Source organism: Melitaea cinxia, chromosome 27 (genome assembly GCF_905220565.1).
Source record: "Melitaea cinxia chromosome 27, ilMelCinx1.1, whole genome shotgun sequence".
NCBI lineage: Eukaryota > Metazoa > Arthropoda > Insecta > Lepidoptera > Nymphalidae > Melitaea > Melitaea cinxia.
Window position 1 is genome coordinate 4477624 of NC_059420.1, and position 25409 is coordinate 4503032.

The 25409-nt window shown below is 32.1% G+C and overlaps 2 long non-coding RNA genes across 2 annotated transcripts; both read right to left on the reverse strand.

The window, feature by feature from the left end:
* Positions 1–10377: 10377 nt before the first annotated feature.
* LOC123666797 lies at positions 10378–14813 on the reverse strand. The gene is made up of 3 exons (XR_006745337.1): positions 14779–14813; positions 13547–13621; positions 10378–11800 (listed from the first exon to the last, which is right to left on the reverse strand). It is a non-coding gene; the product is annotated as an uncharacterized LOC123666797 (long non-coding RNA).
* Positions 14814–15460: 647 nt separating this feature from the next.
* Positions 15461–15861, reverse strand: LOC123666787. Its single transcript, XR_006745325.1, has 2 exons — positions 15727–15861; positions 15461–15563 (listed from the first exon to the last, which is right to left on the reverse strand). It is a non-coding gene; the product is annotated as an uncharacterized LOC123666787 (long non-coding RNA).
* Positions 15862–25409: the final 9548 nt, after the last annotated feature.

Sequence of the window (25409 nt, forward strand, 5' to 3'; positions counted from 1 at the left end):
CCTGACCTTTTCATGTCACGCATCATGTTAGATATAAAGAAATTACATCCGGTGTCACAAGAATATCACAAGGATATTGTACCATTTTCAGTGAAAGTTCGAAATTGTGTAGCCGCTGTAAAAGTAATCGGTCAATATGAATACCTAAATGGAACAAATTTGAGAGGGGCAGATGCTGAGCTTCAGAGGGCGGTAGCAGAGCTCGACGAGAAGACGCTGCAAGCTACAGCAAGCATCTACGGTACGCAATGGACCTTCATACCACCGGCCAGCCCGCACTGGGGTGGGGCGTGGGAGCGCTTTATTAGAAGCGTCAAGGTTGCTCTGAAAGTGGAACGAGCACCCAGAGAGGAGGTTTCAAACACCCTGATGGCTGAAGTAGAAGCTATGGTGAATGGACGTCCGCTGAGTCACGTGTCAGTAGAAGTTGACAGTAAGGAGTCCTTGACACCAAATCACTTTTTGCTCGGCTCATCGTCACACTCACCGCAAATGGGCAACTTTGACGATTCCGATTTGTTTTTGAGACGGCAATGGAGGATAGCACAGAGACTAACGGATATGTTCTGAGAAGATGGGTAACCGAGGTGCTACCAGAACTAATACCACGCCAAAAGTGGACCACCGAATTACATACGCCCCTTCAAGTAGGGGATCTAGTGTTTGTCGTCGACCCTCATGCCCCGCGTAACGTTTGGCCGCGAGGTATAGTCGAAGAAGTCTTCACCGGCAAAGACGGTAATGTGCGAGTGGTACAAATTCGAACTCAGTTGGGTAGACTTAATAGATCTGTTGCTCGCGTCGCTAAAATCCCTTTGGATGTATGAGTGCTGCGGTAGCAGCACCGAGGGGGGGCTGTGTAAGCGACGCAATATTATCTGTGACCCATGTACAATATAATCTGTAATGTGGTACAAATTGGTATGTTGGTAAAATGTTAATATAGTGTAAGTGTTATAAACTAAACCTAGCAACACTAAAAATTGTATGATATCTATGGCCGCGCTGCACCCGGCGCATAGGCTGACACTTCCGCTCGCTAACGTTTTAAGTTTTTGACCGTTCCGAGAGAACTCGTTGCGCTTTTGTTGCTAAAAACCCTTTTTGTAACATGATTACGTTCGGTTTACATATTATTAAACCCTGAGTGTATAATTTGCCTTGTGTACGATTGAATTGCTAACTTGATTTGTAAGTAATCGGCCTGATTGCAAGTGCTAAGTGCGCCGACACGTGCTCAAGTAATTGTTTGAAAACTTGTGTAATTTTATTGACTTGATCATTGCTTGAACTATTAATGTAAGCTTATATGTACTTGATAAGTTTGGAGTGACTCAGTGTTGTATAATTTGCAACCCCTTGTTGGAGTCCCACGTCACTCATCGACGGCTTCGTGATCTGTTGGGCTTGCCCTCTTCAGATAAGTATAAATCAATTAGCATTTGATTTGGTTGGCCAGCTTTATCCTTTCTTAGTTAGATTTATACTCAGGGAAACGTCACCTACGAAGAAACTTCAGGTAACTTTGACTTAATTATATGTTTAGCTCTGTGTTAAGGCAGAAAATTATGTACATCCCTTTTGTCCTGTGTCAACTTCCACTGCGCATATACTAAATTCCAGGATGGATGATACAGTAAGGTATATTATAAGTCATTATTGTAGTCGTCCAGTAACCGTCGCTGCGATCGGCACGTTTTAATTAAGTAATTTGTAAAAGCTTCCATCTATCCTCAAATAAATATATCCTCAACACAAGTGTTTTCTATCCGTCTAACATCGACCTTCTACAAGGGGTAAAAAAATGGATCAAAAAATTGAGCGGCAAGATCCACATTATTATTCTTTGACCCTTTCTTCTCTTAAATCCGTTGGCGAAATTCGACACTCACATTATGCGTAGTCACTTAACTCTAGCGCCCGGTCTACAATGCTCTCAAAACTCTGCGGAGAAGGCCAAGACGCTCGCCAAGAGGCTCGCGAAAAATTTGCGTGGATGCCATGAGGACCAGCTTCTTTAAAGGGGACGTAACAAATTACTATGGATGCCTAATAGCATCAGAAAGGCGCGAGATTATAGTATACGAAGACAAGGGGGAGATCTGAGCTTCCTAAAAGCAGAGATTAAGCCATCATCCCCAATAGCAATAAACAAACTCTCGATACCCGCTTGGTGGCACTGAAAAATCCATCCACAGATTAGTCTCTCCAATAAAGACGACATTTGATTCGTCTCGCCGTGCGCCTCGACCTACAACATCGACGGACCGACAGACTATGGCTGTAAGGGAGTTTCTAAAGATTGATCATCCAGGAAAACCGGTTAAACCGAAAACTCCTCGAACTAGGGCCGATAAGGGACACGTGATTTCACCCAGACTGAGACCGGCATCGAGCCCGCTAGACCATGCTGTAAACGCATTGGTTGAATTCCTGGTCATAGTAAAAGCTAGTCGAGAAGTCAACTTGGCCACATGCAAAAAAATCTTGCAGCGAGGCAGCGAAAATCTACTTATGGTGCTGCTCGATGAGGCAGAGGTAGCCATATATAATAACGACACGTCCCAGATTATCAAAGGACACATATCAAGAAAATATATGGCAGCATATAGCGGCACAGGCGGTTTTGTGGGCACAGTTGAGGCTGCGGGGCGAGAAAACACGTCACCAAAATTTTTAACACCTGTGAGAGACCCGGTTTTGGTGGTTGCCAAGTGCATGAGACTAATGCTGGATGATAGGATGCTTAAGATGGCAAAATCCATTTCAGAGGATCTTGATTTCGACGCGGGACTCGTGGGCTGGCAATTGCCGAGCTGGAGTGGATAAATGGGATACCTGGGTGCAGAAAAACGACACACATAGTCAGAAACTTCGATGAGTATGTAGAAATAGTAGTTACTACGACGGTCGAAGCTGCCAAATATCTTAAAGAGAAACTAGCCCGCCGCTTTGACGACAAAATCAGGTCTAGGGTACGTACTATGGCCTCCATTTTAAGAAATGGATTTAAAGAGGGCACGAAATGTAACCGTTTAACGGCGGACGTAGGCAAAGGCTTTCGGGGGCAAACGAAGTTATTCTCATCGGAGATGTCAACCAGTTGCCTTATATAGACAGAAAAAAATCTGTTCCAAATGAGGTACTTAAAGACCTTATCTGACAATCAACATCCCACGTGAGTTGGCCTGCACATACCGGGAGTCCGACGGACCGATGGACGTTGTATATGCCATCTGTGAGGTATACGTAAATATGTACTCGTCAAATGCCACCTTCCACTCCCTCAGAATGAATGGATACACTGGCGATGATAGCGATGATACAAAACTCCAAAAGAACACCCTCCAGAAGTCACCCTCGAATGCTTCTTAGCCCAACAATACAAATTTTCATGCGCCTGCTTCACAGAGGGACAAGCGAAAACCGTTTTCAAAATAATAGTTAAACTCATTACGCCTTCTTTTAGCGTCGGGCAAATGCTGATCTATAAATAAAATCTTTATAATACCGCTGTGCGCCTTCTATGTTCACGACTGTTAAAACTGATTGTTCACTGTACTATTTCATTGTATATAAACATTTTATATAACTCCATAGTTTCTAAGCGATTCTCTTGTAACCAATTTGTTATTGGTATTAACACAATAAATAAATAAAAATAAAAAAAAAAAACATATATATATTATAGTAATATTAATAGTTTTTAAGTCATTAACCCTTTTCACCACCATTTAAATCACGAGTGCCACCAGCATTGTGTCATCGTTGTGAAGGAGGGGTTGCGGAGAATAGCCCGTGGAAAATCAATCAATCAATACTGTTATACCACAACCGAATAGTAAAGGATGTTCTTTACAGTTTGCCGCAAATACATCTAATGCTGAGTCAGTACCAGAGGCACTTGAAATATTATCTCCCATTAAGTACTATTCCTGGAAATTTAAAACGATTAAAAAGAGAAACTACAGGTACACGTGTCATTACAGGAAGTCCTTATAAAAAAGAAATGGGAAATAAAATAGACAAAACAAAAAAAAAACACATCAAAGAATCTAATTATAAAGAAACTTGTGAAAAATAGAAAAATATTGTGATTATTAAGACTGTGAACCAACGATGAAATCTTAAAGTACAATTTAAGAATATATCACACAATTGAAGATTAATGGTCTTAAATCGTACTTTTTTTTTTACATTGTTATTTCTGGTTATTTTATAATAATAAAACATTAACCAATTTAAAATAGTTTAAATTCCAAATACTTCTCATTTATTTCCAAAATATTAGAGGCTTACCTTAAAGAATACAAATCATGCAAGTTTACCCTAACTGTTCCGCTGACTCAGCATCATCACCAGATATTTCATAAAATGAGGTATGGAGAGACAAAACATAGATATTAATTAATACTGGGATTTGTTTTGAAGAGACATGAATGTTTTAATATATTTTATTAAATATATATATATATATATATATATATATATATATAAAGCCCATGTGCACTCTTGTCTGCCACAGTCGCTAGGCCTGAAATTTATCTAAATTGTAGAGAACATACTACAATATCAAGTCCATAAGTAGATACAAAGAATAATCTATTTCCAAAGTTGGCTACCTTCATATAAAAAAAAATTGAAAACAATATTTTTCACACTTCTACTAAGGATTGGAATCAATTTAATTCCTTCTAAACTAAGTTTAATATAATCAAATACTTAAAAAAAAAACAGCCTCTCACAAACAACTTTCAAATATTGTTACAATATGTGTAGTGTTTTATTAGTGATTGAATTAGTATATGTGAAGCCAGAGTAAAGCTGGATGATAACAAACTACAAAACACAAATAGATAAAAACAAATGCATGCTGCGATGACAGTGGTTTCCATAACCTATGACCGCCGAATATTTGAAAACTACACTACACCGCCATGATCTTAACCCCACGTCAACACAGTGGACCCTAAAAAGCTGGCTACATTATCACAACACTACTTAAGAACAGCGTTATTTAAAAGTTACATCTTCTTAAAACAATTTAAATTCACAATTTGAATATGTTTTTGATACAGAAAAATTATCCTTAACGAAGAAATCAAAACTATTATCATATTATGGTCATCACGTGTTTTGTATAAACTTCCAAAGTAAACTTCCTTATAATATTTATTCAACTCTATGATAAACTTCTTGGCTCGTTTTTTTGACATTTGACCAGGGCTGCCAGGTGCATAAAAAGTGTGATCGTACGCTAACTACAAAAAAAATCGTATGCCAAGGAAATTTTGAAATAAAAAGATCGTACAGCCCTTTAAGACCAAGTACTAATTTTTTATTATAAATTATCAAAATTCGTTTAGTTTTAGAAAATAAATGTAATAAAACTATTTGTTACATTCATACAAAATTTTCTGTGGTCATATTTTTTAATAAAAGAATTTGTTGAGTTAAACTTCGTAAAATTTTCGTTTCTTCTTAATTAATTACTTAGCTAATAATTTGTCCTTACGTGTATCATTGGATAAACTGTTTCTAAGTTTTGTTTTGATTAAATAAACTTCGTTGAATGCTCGTTCACAATCTGCATTGTAATGGGGAAAACATAATAAATTTAAAGCAAATTGAGCCAGTGTCTTATAATTTTCAAATTGTTTTTTATTTCAAAATGTGTTTTTTTTTCAAGTCGCAATTTTCGCCGAAGGAGAAAATATCTATATTATATATATTAGTTTTGTTAGAAAGCAAACAAATACAGTTCTTATATGATTATTCAAAGAGACTTCATTCAAGTAAAAGATCTCGGCACGCGTTAGGTAGTTGGGGTGGTTCTCCTAAATGCATGCTTGCCGGTGGATGACGTTTTTTAATTATGAAATGCTTCCAGGTAATAGGAATATAAAAATCGTACATTTTGTGTACGATCTTGGTCTAGCGATCGTACATGAGTAAAAATGCACAAAAATCGTATGAGTACGATTAAAATCGTACATCTGGCAGCCCTGCATTTGACAAATACCCTAGAACGTAACTTGGTGTTGGTACCAGCGTTGCAAAAGCTACCGATTTATCGGTAGATCTACCGATTTTGGCCCTTGTCTACCGATATACCGATTTAGCAGTGCTATCTACCGAATTTTTGAATTTTCAACTAATGTAAAATAATTTTCTAAAAAAAAGATAAAATAATATGTTTAATACGGCAACACTACGGTAACTGAGGTAGGGCACAGCAGGAATTTCCTGCTCAATATCTGGAGCAGCCCGACTGGGGTAGTACCTCGACCTTACAGAAGATCACAGCTAAATAATACTGTTTTCAAGCAGTATTGTGTTCCTGTTGGTGAGTAACAGAGCTCCTGGGGGGATTGGGGATTGGGTCGACAACGCGCTTGCGATGCTTCTGCTGTTGCAGTCGTCTATAGGCTACGGTAATCTCTTACCATCAGGTGAGCCGTACGCTTGTTTGCCGACATAGTGATATAAAAAAAAAAAACACTAAAAGAAAACGGTAACACAAAATCACGCGCGGGCACTTCCCGAAATTCTTCCCACCACGTCGAATATGACCGTTCAAATCCGCGGTGTGTTAAAGCAAATTGTACTAACACGTCATATAATAGAGTTCTGCTCGCATATATCAAAGGGCATGTTAATATTACATGCTCAGATAATTAAGGAAAACCTGTTATTAGGTTACTATAAGATCGTAGAGTGAGTGTGTGAGTGAGTGAAGTGATATGTTTAGTAAATAAGGCTGTTGGTTTTGTAAATAAAATAAATAAATTACTTCTTTTTGTCTCCATTGTATGGACTACTTCTATATTTAATATTTCTTAGTCATAAAAGTATTGCTTTTGAGTACTTTCTTTTTCTGTAATGTAAATTAATTATAATTATAAATGGAACAAAAATTTGCACGTCATTTAAGGTAGATTATATGAGACATTGCAACTAATAACACTTCATGTATTAACTATATTCATACAAATAAAGAATTTGATTTAATTTAACGGAACAAATTTAAATAAATGAACGCATTATTGACTTAAAATACTTTTGTTTTACTCGGAGTCAAAATCTACCGATTTCTACCGATTTTTCGGAGCCAAATATACCGATTTTTTATTTTACACTTTTGCAACACTGGTTGGTACGAAACTACGAAACTGTAAGAAACAATAAAAGAATTATTAATAACATAGTATTTTTTTAAAATACGTACATTTTTTGGTGCGTTAAATGAAAATTTAATTACTTTTACTTTTTCTTGATTTTTTGTGATTGAGTGAATGTTATTGTAACTAAATAAAATTTATTATTGTAATAAATTAATGAAACATTTTTTTCAGATTTTATGGCGATTTATTAGGTGTTTTTAAATACCCGACGTTTCGGATACTTTACAACAACCATGGTCACGCCAGGACTATGTTCTGATGTCCAGAATCTAATGAACCGCGATAAAATCTTAAAAATTTTTTTCATTATAATTAGGTACATTGCGTAAACATTAGAAACAATATAAAAAATTAGATTAAAGACAAATTGATCTTTTGTACCATTGTATCATTTCTATTTACCTATAATATTAAAGTTGAAGTTAAATTTTCTCATCAGAATTTTAATCAAATACACTTTACATTTAGATAATCAAATCGATCAAATACTTATACAAACTTGAATCAATTTATCGTATCGAAGATCGAGTCGTATGGTTACTTCCAGTGTTGCCAACTTAGTGGATTTTCCACTAGATCTGGTGGTTTAGACACCCTTTTTGGCGAGAAAAAATTAGTTTTAGTGGCTAGTGGATTTTTTAGTGGTTTGGGTATGTTCCAGTCAGTGGTAAGCTTCAAAGCTTACCACTAAAGAATGATCTAGTATTTTTCTAGGATTTTTTTACAGGCACACACACCACGCAAAAATGGTATATTTTTGTTGTGTAGGCAACACCGAACGACTTTAAGCCTGTCGGCTGTTGGGAATTCCCTGAAAATTGTTTATGAATTTCTTGAATGAATCCTTATATGTTCAACTATTGGGTTAAGTTTGATTTGATTCGAAAGACCAAGTTGTTATTTATTTACTCAGTCGTCAAAACTAAAATATAAAATATACATATATATATATATATATATATATATATATATATTTTTTAAAATTCTTTATACAACAATTAATGACATTTTTAATAGATATTTAAAAAATTCTCTATAATTTGTTTCTAACAAATTTTTTTCCGGAATAAATTTAACAAAAGTTATTTAAGCATGAATCGGAACATGTTTCTTTCTTTCTTTCTTTCAACATGTAATTAAAATTAGTTTTTTATCTGTTTATATTACTTTTTTGTTACTAAAGCAGAAAGTAATTACATTACAAATTGCAGATGAAGCTGATTCATCAGAAGACGATTTTCTTTAGTAGTTATGTACTTACCTAATTGTTTCCTTTTTTTCTGTAGTTACATTAATTATTGTTTCCTGTAGTACGTAACTTAAATAATTATTATTTTATTTCATGATAATAATTACGGTGTTGTTGTTGTATTTTCAAATTATATTTAGGTAGGTAGCTGCAAAGAGTATATAAGTAAAGAGGTGTCACTCCATAGACACGGTCGAGCTCCGGGTTCAAGGTTTTGCTATACTTCAAGTACCAACTTTGTGGTTGAGCTCTATTTTTTTCGTTAAATTGGTAATAATGAAGCATAGTGTTGTTACTGTTATCCTACCGGAAATCGATAATAGTGTGGAAAAAGGTCGATAAATTAGTCGATAAAATTATCGATACTTTCTGAGCACAGGTACTTAATTTTATAAATTTTATTTAAAATAAAAGGTTTTTTGTATATATATAATGTATATTTAAAACTTCTTGGTATATACTACACTACTACTACATTTCTTGGTACTACTACACTTAACCAGCGAAAAAAAATCTACATTTTAAACAAAAATGAAGGTAATTGTTACAATTAAACATTACAAACATAATTATTATTGTGCCCTGATCACTAGTGTCTCGGTAGACATCACCTATCTATTATGTGATCGGCTTTATAAAATAAATATTACAACAAATTATTTAACCTAATGTTCCTAGTGTAGGCCGAGAGGAAAAAAAGCCGGACAAAACTCTCGGTAGTCTTTTCAAATTTAAAGTTGTTATACAAAAAAGTTACATTATTGAAGGCATGTCGATCACAACAGCTAACAAACAAATTTTATATTTTCGTAAACATACTGCGATACATCCCACAGCTCTCAGCACATTCTAGGCCTCTTTCTTCAAGTAGGAGAAGGATCGGAGCTTAATCCACCATTACAAAACAAATTAAATAGTAATTATCAAACAATAACAAACACTTTTACAAAACAAATTAAATAATAACAACTATTAATTATCAAACAATAACAAACAAAATGATTTAAAACATAAAAAACATGTTAACAAAACAAATTCTTAATTATTAAGATATTAATTAATATTTAATTATAACATAGATGATTTACAAACATAACATAAACTTCTTTATAAAACAAATTAAAATCAATAAATATAATATCTTATAACATAGATGATTTACAAGCATAAAGTTATTTACAAAACAAATTAAAATCAATAAATATAATATCTTATAACATAGATGATTTACAAGCATCATAAACTTATTTATAAAACAAATTAAAATCAATAAATATAATATCTTATAACATAGATGATTTACAAGCATAAACTTATTTACAAAACAAATTAAAATAAATAAATATAATATCTTATGACATAGATGATTTACAAGCATAACATAAACTTATTTATAAAACAAATTAAAATCAATAAATATGAATAAATATAATACAAATCTTATAACATAGATGATTTACAAACATAACATAAACTTCTTTATAAAACAAATTAAAACAAATAAATATAAATAAATAAATATCTTTTTTTTTCTTTTTTCTTTTTCTTTGATATGTATTATTTCTGTTTTTGGTGTACAATAAAGTGTATTATTATTATTATTATTATTATCTTATAACATACACACAGTCATATATTCCTATGTTAAGCAACTTAATGCTTGTGTTACAGGTAACAACTGACTGTACATTTTTTGAAATAAATAAACAGAAATAATATATATATATATATATATATATATATAAATATATACACGTAGTACATTCAATCTCAGGCGGGAATCGAACCTGCAACCCGTGGAACAGTAAGTAACAATAACAAAAAAGATGATTTAAAAGCATAACAAACATTTACAAAACAAATTAAATAGTTTCTAATAGTAATTGTCACCCAATAACAAAAAAGATGATTTTAAAGCATAAAAAAAAATATTAACAAAACAACTTAAATAGTAACAAATAGTAATTATCAAAAATTAACAAACAACATGATTTAACACTTAACGTAGCATAGTCACACAAAAATCAACTCTTAAAAAGTGATACAAATGAAATGATCTCGCAAAACAGTAATTATCAATCAATAACAACCAAGACGATGAATTTGACCCATAACATATTCACAAAAATCTAAAATTTTTAAACATTACATATGTAACGATCCGACATACAGTAAATAACAAACAAACATAACATATATATACAGATATTATCTAAGTAAAAACAATTCTGAAAAGCGTTATATAATGATCCTAGGTATACAGATAAAAAACATAATGATTTACAAACATAATAAGAACATATTTAGAGTAATCTTCTAAATTCTTATTTTTGTATTATTAAATGTTTGTAGTAGGTAATTCCATAAAGTACTACCGATTTTAAAAATTCTTTCACGGGATGCTACAATTCCATGTACGCCATTTAATGGTATGTGGATAAACGAACAGCGGATTATGGGAGAAAACGAAATAGCGAAAATCGCGTAATCTATGTAGGCGAAGCCACAGCGGAATTTTTTTTTTTTTATTTCTAAGCTAAAATATACACATTTAAAAACTTGGAAAACAAAAAACATTGCAAAGACATTAGATGTCAAGAAGAACTGCCAATATGTATGTTTTCTACAAACATTGTTTTATAGTACTGACAATATAAATATAAATATTCAACAAGAATCTTAAAAATTGTTATCTAAGCTTTGTCTTGATCACATTATTCTAATTGTATATTTTTGTCTTTACATGATTTTCTAATGAATAATAAACAAAGATTATGAATTAATTGATTTGTTTTTTTCTATAAAATGCTCATTACTTAATTGCAAACTAGTCTACTGCTTTATATTTTTAATTTGTAAGTCCTGAGATATAATAGCTTTGAAATGAATTTGGCTCTTGTTTACAAAATGACATAAAGGTTTAGAAGGAAAGCACAATGAGCTCGAATCTTTCCACCATTCTTTAAAACTAATATAATTGTTTAAGTCGTCTACTGGTTTATCAACTTTTAACGAATCTTTACATTACTGACATTTCGTTCTATCTAATAATATTGCAGCTAAATAACCACTAACATATACTACTGGCTGCTCCAAAAAGTTACATAAATCATTTTCATATAAAAAGAAATCGATTTCATTGGGCAAAGACAAAACAGTATAAACTATCTCATCAACAACTTGAATGTCATCATTATTATTTCTATTAGGCATGTCAGTGCGGACCCTGCTAATATCGTTATAAGCTACAAACAATTTATTAGTGTCTTCCTCACAGTTCGCATTTCGACTGCCAAACGCTTTAAGCTTAATTTAGTTTGAGTCAAATGACTCAGCAGGATCTTCTCACGTTCAGTTAATGTAGAATCTGAAATTAAAAAAAAATCCTGTTATTATATATACATTTTTTTGTTGAAAGTATACAATATTATGTATAATGTGATCTATTCCTTTAATTTCATAAATTTTTACTTAAATATAATATTATAAAATAATTTATTGCTTTTATTATATTAAGATACATTTATTATTTTTATTTCAATATTAAACAACGCTAATATTGATATATTTTATTAGTGATTGTTACAGTTTAATATGTATTTAATTTTGCTTTAAATAATAACACAAGTATACGACAAAGGAATGCCCATTGCATGATACAATTGGAATCATTGAATGTAATTATTATTTTTTTCCCTTTTTCTTCAATTTACTTGAAATATTATAACAATAATATATACGTATTTGATTACTAAGGAAAGAGCTATATCTAAATAAATTATTTTGTCATTCTATTTTTTAAACTATACTATACTTTAATAGTATTATATCGAATATATATAAATGTATAAAATATAGATAAATGAAACTATGTTAAACATTAATGTTAATGCATATTTAACAAAACTAAGCAAACTTTTGATTTATAAAATGTAAATTATTGAAGCAGTATAATTAAAAATTGATTTGACTCTCATATGCTTGATATTAGTCAAATGTGTACCGGGCTATTCATAGGTATAATGAAATAAATAATTTTCCCATAGAAAGAGTGTGTGCTTCTATTAATAACTGGCCTCAACTTTTAAGTGTATTGCAGCCAATGCAGACCACTTCGGATTAGCTTTATTTTCATAGAATTATATTAATGTATTAAACTAACACACTGTAATAGTAATAAATGTTATGTGCAACAGAATAAATGTTTTTTTTTTTTTTTCTTTATAACAATATTCAGGACATATATATTGGCATTATATATTGGCCTGCAGTGTGTATATATATATATATATTATGGATAGATACTAACTACTACTATTTACATAGTCTACCACATAACTACATTAATAACTACCACAACTTAATCCCTTGTAGTTGAAGTTGTAAATTATGATTTGAAAATAATTTCAATAAAAATAATTTAAAAAGGACTAGGCTACAAAGAACTATACTGAATTACGTTCTTTGCTACATTAAAAGATTGTTGAAAATTATACCTCTATTTCTATTAGGTTTTCCCACAATTCTTTCATAGTTGCGAACAGGAACTTTAACATTTTCTACTGATTCTTTCTGGGAAACTGTAATTACATTGATAAAAGTGAACAATAATAAATAAATATCTTTAACACATACACACGGTTGTCTTTTCCTAAGGTAAGCAACTTAACACTTGTTTTATAGACAACAACCAACATGCATATATATGTATGTATGTATGTATATATATATATATATATATATATATATATATATATATAAATTATAACATAATTATGTATAGTAATACACCCAGACTCAGGCAGGAATCGAACCTACAACCCCCGGAGCAGAAAATAGAACCAGCACAACTGGAATAACAGGCTACTCATCTAAATGTATAAAATTCAATTTTGAGACAAATAAACATTAAAAAAAAATTAATACATAAAAATGTTTTAGTTGCTTATAATTATCTATGTAGTAACATATACAGTTAGAGAAATATTTTATATAATAAAGTGAACTTATGTCATAAAATTAAATGCTAATTAGCTATATGCTTATAGTAGACATGTTACTTGTTAATGTTTTATGTAATCAAAAATGTGAAATTTTCATTTGTTATTCTTACCTAGTGTTTTTTCAAAAGTAAGTCCTTGTGGTGGCTGCGAAGTAGAGGGCAAAGGGAGAAAGCTGTATTCAGCATCTGAAAAATAGTAGTACAATATCAAAATATATCTAGTATCTATTACTTGTTAATTTTTTTTTTTTACATTTTCCATTATTTACTCACACTTAAATTATTTGAATTTTATTTTCTACTAGCTTCTACCCGCAACTTTGTCCACGTGGAATAGTTACTTTGGGCTAGCTGGGGAAGGTCTTAGAAGGAAAAAATCCGATTTTGAAACATTCTTCATTGGTGGTCCACTCTTATTGGTCTTTGCGTGATAATATATAGCCTATAGCCCTAGCCTTCCTTGATAAATGGGCTATCAAATACTGAAAAAAAATTCAAATTGGTCCAGTAAGTCCAGAGATTAGCGCGTTCAAGAAAACAAACTCTTCAGCTTTATACTAATAGTATAGATTTGATATGAAATTATTTTTATTTTAAAATTAAAGTTAGTTGTTATATAGAAGATGAAAATGATTATTTTCCGAAGGTGTTATTCATAATTATTTTATAGAAAAATAAAACTAAAAATCTTATACTGCATTGGATCATTTGTATCATATGTTGTGAATCGTTGCATATATGTGTTAAAAGATATTAAAGATTCTTAGAAAGTGTTTTACATATATCTCTCATTTTATCAGCGATATGTATATCAATCAGCCTTAGATATCTGATATCTAAGGGCCAATATTATCTAGGTAAATGTATAAATAATAAATTAAATATATGTCAGATGATTTTTTAGAACATTGACTAACAATAATCTATTATATGATATTTATTACAACTGAGATTGTACTGCCATTATCAGTACAAAATATATTTAAAAATTATCTTTTTCTATACAGTACAATTGTGAACATTTGTATGGCTTTTATATAATCTCATCTTTATTTTTTTTTTAAATTTCCAGTACATACTTAGTAAGACAGAGTTTTTGAAACAAGACATTGTTTTCAAGAAAACTTTTTGTCACTTATTAAAAATGTATAAGACTTGCAACAGCAAGTTATTAAAATTATAAGTAAGTTCATTTAATTAACAATAAAAATCTTAAATTTATCCATCAAAAATATATTACATAACCAAACATGAACTAACAAGATGCTGTACCTCTTAAAAACACTTGTTACTTTTAACAACATAACATAAATAAATATAATATAATAAAGTAGTTTACTCACTTTTAGATAAAATATTTTCATTCCATTGCACATTCTCTGAATTTGTTATATCTAGAAAACTAGAAAATAAAAAAGAATTTATCATAAACATCAATTAGCATATTATGAACCAGAAATAAAGCTAGAAAAATAGCTAAACAAGAACACCGAGAAAAAATAATTGTAATGTAATTTATAATTATCATAAACATATAAAAAAAATTTGCACCATTCAAGACTTGAGATTTTTCTTTTTCTTCACCATATAAAGGAAAATCTACCAAAAGACTAGAAGACATCCAATGGTTGTGGCAAATTTAATGTTGGAATAGCATTTCTAATTAATCTATTGCCCTTTGTATTAAAATACTTTTTTCAAAGTGATATCCACACAAATATTTTATTTCATGCAATTTTTTAACGGGTATGTAAGCAGTCTTCATTCCCAACTGCTTTGACCCAAGAATGACACCTGAGAGTAGAATTTTAATCGTCAATTTAAATTAAAAGTTTAAATTTTACATAGTCTACAACTAGTTTTCTAGTATACATAAGTATGTATAATACTTTAATGTTACTTTATTACTACAGTTAGCTATTTACTGTTATAAAGATTTAAAGTAGAATTTATTTAAATATTGTATTGTTCTATTGTTAACACCACAGAGCATAGTAATATTTACACTAACCGATCTGGATCAAGTGGAAACTTCTTCAAAAATACATTGGCTCCAGTCCAGGGGTCCTCTTTAGACCACAAATAGTACATTTTTGATATCTCTTCACATTATGTTTCACTGTATTTTCTAAAGGAATGAAAACAGAAAAATATAGTATAAGTAATAAAAATATAGGTATAACTATAAAATACTATTATTTTCTGTTGATATAGATATTAAGAACTTATGTTCAAAAGCAAAATTACTTCGTTCGACCAAAAAGACCAATGATTCAGGTTCAAATACAAACCCATAGTAAATCCCTAGAAGCGACGAATAATATTCTCACAATAAAGTATTAGGGCTCAGAAAATATATATGCAGAAAAAACTAAAAATCCAAAATTCCGGGCATGGTTACTCGGTGGTTGCAATATAATATGGCGGTTAGGAAATAATTGTTCGAGTCATGTTGTTGTTTTAAAATTTATCCCCAATAGGGAAAGGCAAAGGACTATAATCCATACAGCCTAGTCTGAATTTGTAAGTTTCGTTCTGATATATCAAAAGGCCGGAGCCAAGTCTGAAGTAACTTTATTGTTCTTCTGATTCGATGACTGGTAGAGTAAGGCCGAAACCAAGTCTGAAATTTCATATTTTCGTCTACTCTTCTTTGTCTATAAGTGATAGGCGAGGTCGAAACCAAGTCTGTAATAGGCCGAAGCCTGAAATATCAAAATAAAATTTCACATCCGATGAATGAAGGTCCTGATCCTGTTTCAAATATCATTGATAGTATTGCAAATAAATTCAAATATACTAGTATAGTTATCCAAATTAGTCAATAAATCTTGTGTATTGCGCGGGACATTTTTTGGTCCAGAAGTTGATAACAAGTTGGCTATAAATAAGAGGCGTTCCAGATTAAAAGCGGAGCATTCAAAAAATATGTGATCTAAAGACTGTGTAGAGTTGTTGGTGCAATGTGGGCAAACGGGCGATGAGATGATACGCATACGATTCAAATGTGCATTAAATCTGCAATGTCCAAATCTCAAGCGGCATAGTATTGTATAATATTTTCTGCTTCTATGTTGATGCGATTTAGTAAACCAAGGACTTTTTCCAATATCTTGATTTATCTGAGCATACCAAGATCCTTTTCTTAACAAGGTTTGTCGCCAAAGATCACGCCAATCAGATAGGATTTTTGATTTAATAGCAACTAATAGATCAGTGTATGGTACGGCAACATTCTCATCAACAGGGCTGCCGCTGTCACTGTCAACAATTGAACGTGCCAGAAAGTCCACATGTTCATTTCCCCTTACTCCTATATGTGAAGGTGTCCACAATAATTTGATGTTGTAGTTTCTTCTGGATAGTTGATAAAGGAGATGTCTTATTTCTAAAATGATGAAGTTTGTATTAGCACTGAATTGATAATTATCTAAAGCCTTTAGAACGCTCATACTGTCAGTAATGATCAGCCAATATTGATTAGTTTGTTTTTTAATGAATTCTAGGGCAGCAGTAATTGCTAGAGCTTCAGCTGTAAATATTGATATCTCCTTTTTCAATCTGACGCCTTGGCCAAACTTCAGATGAGGTACATAATAGGCCATGGAAACATTTATATCATTTTTTGATCCATCTGTATAAACTTGTTTGAACTTATCAGAGTATTGTGCTATGAGGTTGTAAACTTCCTGGCGCTCTTTTAGCTTATGGTCAATAATAATATCGATTTGATTAATAAGACAGTCAAACTCCTTTTCGTAACACATCCAATTGCTAGAACTGTGTATTTTGTGTTGGTTATTTAGATTTAACATGAATGAATATTCGAAGAGAATAAATGGGTTATTAGAAGTTAATGGAGCATTTACAGGATATTTACTATGTAAGTAATTAAGCTTTTTAATTAGAGGATGATTACTAATGGAAAACAGTTTTAGCAAAAAACAGTATTTCAAATATTTAAATCTAAGGTGTAAAGGGGAAATGTTGCACTCGACCTGTAACGAATTAATTGGGGTTGTTTTCATGGCGCCAGTGATAAGTCTCAGGCTGTGATTTTGAATAATATTTAATTTGTTAACCAACTTGTCATTAGCAGAAAAACATAGAAATCCATATTCAAAATGACTGCGTACAAGAGATTTATATAGGGTAAGAAGGATTTTTGGATCAGAACCCCAATATGTTTTTGCAAGAGACTTTAAAATATTAAGAGCCTTAAGAGCTCTATCAACTATGTGGTCTACATATTTGTTCCATGATAAATTATTCATGAATATAACACCTAAAAATTTAACTTCATTTGTGATAAGAAGAGATATATTATTATAGTTTATTTTAATTCTTTCAGACCCTACTTTATTAAAAACTATGACTTTAGACTTTTCAAAGCTAATGTCCAATGCAAGATAATTAAAATAAGAATTTAATTTAACTAAAGCTTCGTTTAACTTAAGATTTAGGGTAGTTATATTATTACTAGAACAATAGACTACCAAATCATCAGCAAACTGTAAATTGTATATATGAGAGCCTAGAATTAAGTTTAATCTATGTATATAAAGTGTGAAAATCAATGGACTCAAAATGCTACCTTGACATGTACCTTTATGAGAAAGCCTTGGACCAATAAGTCTATTATTATACTTAACAAATACCTTCCTACTGTGCAAAAAATTAAAAATCCATTGTATAACTTTTACAGGTAAACCAATCGCAGCTAATTCCGTGGATAGAATATGATGGTTAACATTATTAAAGGCTCCAACTACATCGAAGAAAACTCCAGCGAGAGCTTGCTTTGATTGTATAGCATTATAAATATCAAGATGTAAGTGAGCAATGCTCTCCCTTGAAGACCTGCCTCTTCTAAAACCAAACTGATTAGAAGGTAAAATATGATTAGACTCTATGAAATGTTCCAATCTTTGTTTTAAAAGTTGTTCAAATATTTTTCCCATGCAAGAAGTCAATGCTATAGGTCTATATGAATCAAAGTTAAACTTGTCCTTGTTGGGTTTTAAGATAGGTACTAAACAATCAACCTTCCAATCCATAGGAATAAGATTATGCTCCCAAAGAAGATTCAGGATATTTAATAAAATTAGTTTAGATTGAGAAGACAGGTGTTTAAGCATTTTATATGAAATGTAGTCAAGGCCAGGTGTAGAGTCTTTTCTGGATGAAATAGCAGAATTTAATTCGACAATGGTAAAAGATTTTATAATAAAATTTTGATTAGGAAGAATATGGCAGAAAGAATTAAGATTAAAGGCTGGCTCTACAGTATCTGGAGTATATTTTTTGAGAAAATCAAAGATCCAAGAATAGTCAGAGTTGTTATGGGAAGGTGGAGAATAGCTTTTGTTAAATTTTCGCATATACGTCCAAATGACTGATATAGGAGTCGATCTGTTAAATTGTTCACAAAGTTTTATCCAACTGTTTCTTCTCTCATTTCTGATAATATATTTTTTGGTGGCTTGTAGTCTTTTAAAATTAATGTAATTAGCCTCAGTGGGATCAGATTTAAAAGTCAGATAAGCGTTTTTGCTATTTAATACGGCTTTGGTGCAATTGAAATTCCACCAAGGAAGAAGTTTTTTTTTTTTATTTAAGTTAGAAGGAGAGCATGAAGATAAAGCTGTATTAACCAAAGAGTGCTTAGAAATAGAAGATGATTTCCACAGTGCTGAGTGTAAAATATCTGTAAATTTTGTGTAGTTATGAAGGGGGTCTTGTGTATCAAGAGAAAATTCAGTGAGCAATAGTTGGACATTTAAATTATAAATGTTCCAATCAACGTTGTTCAGGTTAGGGAAGCAGGGTAGTGAGCTACTATTGGGAATAGGAGTGGCATTGTAATGATTGTTATTAAGTAAAATTTTTGTGATTACAGGAAAGTGGTAGCTGCCTAAGGGATCGTCATGTACTGACCAGTCACACTCTAGAGCCAATGAAGGTGATACTATGGTTAAGTCAAGAGCATTCTGTCTCCATATGTGCGAACCAACAGTGGTCATACTTCCGTCATTAAGTATAACCAAATTATTGTTATTGATAGACTCTAAAATGTCTTTGCCTCGACAATTAGAAGTAGAACAGCCCCAGGCTGAGTTTAGGCCATTAAAATCTCCTGCTAGGAAGATTGGTTCTGGTAAACTTTTAATTAACCTGTCTAGTTTAGATTTAGAAAAAGCAGGATTGCAATTAGTTGGACTGTAAAAGCTTATGATAGTAAGTTCTTTGTTGCTAGAGTATTTTATACGAACAACAACATTTTGAATGGAGTCATCATAAAAAGTATCAATTTTAGAATAAGAAATAGAGCTATGTATTAATATGGCTACGCCATTGTGGGTGTTTCCTGAATCAAGACGAATTACATTGTAATGACGTATCTTAAATTTTTGACAAGGCTTTAACCAAGTCTCACAAATTAACGCAATGTGAATATTTTTGTCCAAAAGGAAATAATTAAAAATATGTTGATTGTGTAGAATACTCTGAGCATTCCATTGCACAATATTTAAAGTATCCATAAAGTACAAATTATTTATTAGTAACCTTTTTTAATGTATCTTGCAGGACATTTTTAATATTTTGGGAAGAGATAGGTATTTCATTATTTTTGTTTAGTGTTATAAGTTTTACTAAAGCTTCTGTAATAGATTTGAGTATTATTTCGGAATTTAAAAGAGATAAGAACTGATCAGTTTTGTTTAATGATGGAAAGTGAGAGCTGTTTAAAACATCAACAAAGCTTTTTTTTCTGAAATTTATCTCTGTTAAGCTGGATTTTTTCTTTTTTAACAGGGCATGCAGGGGATATGGCAATGTGATTGCCAGAGCAGTGACAGCAACTGGCTGCAGTATAAGGAGTCTGACAATCTTTAAAATTGTGACCTTCGCCACAAATGCTGCATCTTTGTGAATTTTTACAGAATTTTGCAATATGACCATATCTTAAACACTTTAGACACTGCTTTACTGGCGGGATGTACTGCCGTACTTCGAACCGCCAGCTGTTGAGGTCCACACTATCTGGTAAATTGGGACAGGAAAAGGTTATAGAAATTGTTTTTGTGGGGATTAATTTTATTTCTCCATTTTCTCTTACACGTCGCATAAATCTACGTATAGATATAATATTTTTCGTGCTAGTTAGAGCTGAATATATTTCTTTATTGGATAATTCTATAGGCACATGAGAAATTACCCCAGTGACCTCTGTAGCGGCAGCCGGAAGGGAAGCTTTAAGTTTGTACCCATCAAGATATTTTTTGTTGCCTAAGACCGCGTTAGCAAAAGCAGGTCTATCAAAGATAACTCCAACTTTACTTTTATTAATGCGTTTTAGTTGTTTCACGCCTTTATTATATTTTTTTATGCTATTAGCGAGTGTCATCATGTCTCTTGTTCCGATTGGCTTGTCAGCCTCTGTACTCTCCAGGAATACAATATAGTCAAAATTACCCCCGTTCTCAGGGTAGTGCCGCACGTAATCGGCTACCCGAAACGGGGCATACCTTTCGGCGTCTGTTAGCTCAACAGATTTTATGGACTCGGAGTCGGAGCTCAACGAGTCGTCCTCAGCGTTACCTTCCTCCTTCTTTTTCCTTTTCTTACTTCTCCCCATCTCTTGATTAATTTATAAGTATTTATTTATAAAAAACTCCAGTGAATGAATTATAAAATTAATAAAATATTTTTGAAAAAAAAAAAGACCGCCTTTTCACTTCAAAGTTCCCGCGCTTTCTCATTTGTTCGAGTCAAAATTTGACAATTACGACGTTTCCGACGTTTAAATTTTTTCATTTTGACGTACAATTTTGCCAATTTATATAAAAATTCAAGTTTGGTATACAAAGTATAGCAAAAAAAGTCTCGCCCTACTGGGTAGCTGTTGTCTTTGATTTTTTTTTAGTGGAATTCTGGTGGTTTGAGAGGCCAATACGTTTTAGTCGTTTCTGGTGGTTTACAAGGCTTCATTTGGTGGGTTGGTAAAAATAAAGTTGGCAACACTGGTTACTTCACTAGTTACATCCCGATGACAAATGTCAAAACGGGCCTATTATTCTGTGATGACTAAAACAATCCTAATATCATCATTTCAGCCTATTCCGGTATACTTACTGTACTCTGTGAGCCTATTGCAGTCCACTGCTGAACTTAGGCCTCCACAAGTTCGCGCCGAAAATGCGTTGCCCATAGTCACCACGCTGGGCAGGCGGGTTGGTGACCGCAGTACTTGCACCGCAGTGCTTTGTCGCATCGAAGACGCTGCTGCCCGTCTTCGGCCTGTGTATTTCAAAGCCAGCAGTTGGATGGCTATCCCGCCACCGGTCGGCTTTTTAAGTTCCAAGGTGGTAGCGGAACTGTGTTATCCCTTAGTCGCCTCTTACGACACCCACGGGAAGAGAGGGGGTGGCTATATTCTTTAGTACCGTAGGCACACAGTACATAGTATTATATATGGCTGTCTAATTAAATCTGGCCGCAAATAAGTATTTCTGGCTGTTGAAAATAGTAAATATTTAAACGCGTATTTATGTACCGGTGCGTACGCGTCGTTGTCGTAGCGAGAGATGGCGTTATTATCGATTCGAACTATCGTATAACGTTGTGAGTTACCTGTATTATCCACTAGCGGTCAGTGACAATTTATTGTACTTATATAAATAATTTTTAATATATAAAAAAAAATTAATATATATAATAAATAATATTGAAATATATATTTTTTGCTTACAATTGTGTTTTCTCGCAAACAAAAAAGAACCGTCTTCAATTACAAAACTACTGATTAGATCTCGATCAAATTAATTAATAATTAAAAAATATAAATTAATTAATAAATAATTGGCACCACAAAACAAGCATCAGCTTTCGATCGTTTGTATTATATTTAAGTAAATAAGGTTCGTTTGCAAGACATGCGCAGTATTTTTGTTTTATGTTTCTCATTTTTTATGTTTATTTATAATCTATTTTCATTTGATAGACCGTGGATAGACCTATTAACTTTGTTCGGATGTTTGAAAAAAAATATTTAAATGATTAAACTATTCAGTTTTTGTGCAGAAACAATTATTTTTGTTTTAAATTATCTATTTGTTTAATACGTAATACGTTAATAATAGTTGAATATCAATAAACCAATGTACAATCTAATTAAAAATTGTTTTACTTTTTTCTAAATTTGATGCTTAATTCCATAGGTACTTACATTCTTTCTTAAAAAAAAAAAGAGTTAAAAATAACTCGAGTTGTGTGTTAGAGCTGACACATGTTTTTTTTTTTTTCGTTATAAGTTAGCAATAACGCAATCAAGAAGAAGAAGAAGAAGAAGAAATATACTTTATTGTGCATATTACATAACATACATCTTTAAAAATAAAATTTGCAAAACAATACTATGCACAAAGGCGATCTTATCGCTAGGTAAGCGATTTCTTCCAGGCAACCTTGGGGTAGAGGAGATTTTAAAATGAAAAGAGTAGGGTTATCAAAAGGCAAAACAGAAAATTAAAAACAAAGTAGATCTTACATTCTAATAATAATACACAAATAAATATATACCCATTGCATTATGCTTTATCAAAAAATCAAAATCAAAATCAATTTAATTGTAAATAATTGTGTTTGCTCGAAAATGAAAAATCCAACTTTAATTATTTCGACAAGGAATACAACGTAAGTGGAGGTAAAATAGTCAAATTCGCGTTATCAAAGATTTTTCATAAAAAATAGTTACTACTGCCCTCTAGTGGATAAGATCTGAACGCTTATCATAATTTGATCGAAGCCGTCTTATTGGGTTCTGACAGATGGCGTCACAACCAACGTAGTACACGCATAGGCCGTCGAAAGAAGAAATGGCGTTAGTGAGCTCTATAATCTGATGTCCTCTAAGCTTCCTGATATAAACCAAAATAAAAAATCAAAAAATGTAGACACATTAGAGTTGAAAACTTTCATATATTTGTGTATAAATATATAAAAAATCTTATTATTTCTCATTAATAGAATACTGTTTTTTTTTATTATTTAATATATTTTTAGACTACTGTTACGTGATGGTTTAAAAATTTGTCCTCTACCAATCATAAATGGTCGTTACGAACGTATAAATGTCTCGAAATCGTACCTGTTTAAACCTGGCTGCGAAGAGTTTCGAGCCGCGAGCTGCGAGCTTTTTAGGCTCTAAACTATCTATGTACCAAATTTTATTTAAATCAGTTCAGTAGTTTTGGCCTGAAAGAACGATAGGCAGAGTTACTTTCGCATTTATAATATTATTCAGAATTAAAATAATATTATTATTAATTAACATTATACATCATTTAAAATTACCGCAGTATTACAGCTTATGGTTAAGAAACTTAATCACAAGACTAGATGGCGTTAGTGAGTTATCTAGTGTCGCATAAAATATTAAACCAAATTAAAAATTCAAAGAATGTAGACGTTAGAGAAGTCCTAGTGCTAAACAAATCCCTCTTTCTCCGTGTAGGGTAGCAAATTAAGATTTAAAAAAAAAACGTTAAGATATTTTTTCGTACTCAAATGCATGGTTAAATTTTATTAAAAAATTAAAAAGAACGAAAAAAAAAAATGCTTTAAGTTTCTAAATTCGAAGATTTCAAATACTATTCGTACAACCACATTATACTTGAAAAAACCTATTTAAGTTATTATTTACAACTAAATTGTTAATGCCCGTATTAATGATAATAATTGAAATGTACTTTATCAAGGGGCCCTCGAGCCTGTATTAGTGCTCATATTATGTACCTACCAAATGTCATATTCAAAATAGTGCAGTGAGAAAATAAATAAATCTTATTATTAGTATTATATACATATACTAAGATATCCGGAAAAGATCCCTCAGCTATCTCAGCTAGCAAATTTGATAGCCGACATAGCGGCAACAGCGCCACCTACTTGCTCCGATTACGTTTTCAAACCATCTATAAATTCATTGAAATGTGCACACAAATTTTTAACCAAATCAGTTCAGCCACTTAAGAAGAAGTAAGTGACTAACGCCAAGTTGCACGAAAAGAAATTAAAATTTAAGTAGTGATTAAAATAATTTAATCACAAGAATTGTATGACATTCTTGTTAATTCCTTAACTAATACATACATACATACATATAATCACGCCTCTTTCCCGTAGGGGTAGGCAGAGACCACTTCTTTCCACTTGCTACGATCCTTACATACTTGTTTCGCTTCATCCACTTTCATTATTCCCTTCATACATGCTCGTCGGTTTAGGGTACTCTTGACCTGGCCTTTTTTCAAGACGTCCCCGATTTGGTCTTGAAATGTCCGCCTAGGTCTACCCCTTCCAACACTTCCACTCACACTCGCCTTATACACTTTTTTCGTCAGTCGTTCTTCATTCATTCTCTCGACATGACCAAACCATCTCAGCATACCTTTCTCAATTTTTGTCACTACATCTTCTTTCAGACCACACCGTTTCTTTATCTCACTATTTCTCATCCTGTCACTCAGTTTAACTCCTATCATACTTCTTAACGCTCTCATCTCAACTGCATTTATTCTGCTTTCATGTCTCTTCTACCATACCCAACTTTCACTTCCGTACATGAGTGTCGGAAGCAACACCCCCTCATGCACAGCCAAACGAGCCTTTTTAGACACCTTCCGACTGCCCATAAAGGAGTTCAAAGCTCCGTTCACCATGTTTCCTGCATTCACTCTTCTTTCAATATCACTCTCACACTTTCCATCTCTTGTAAACTTCGAACCCAGATACACAAACTCATTCACCTGTTCAATTTGTTCATCTCCAATCACGATATTACAGTCTGTCACTACCTCATCTCTTTCAAACACCATCACTTTCGTCTTCTTTACATTCATCTTCATTCCCTTTCTAACAAAAGCTCCACTCATAGCAGTTACCATCTCCTGCAACTCCTCGGCCGAGGACG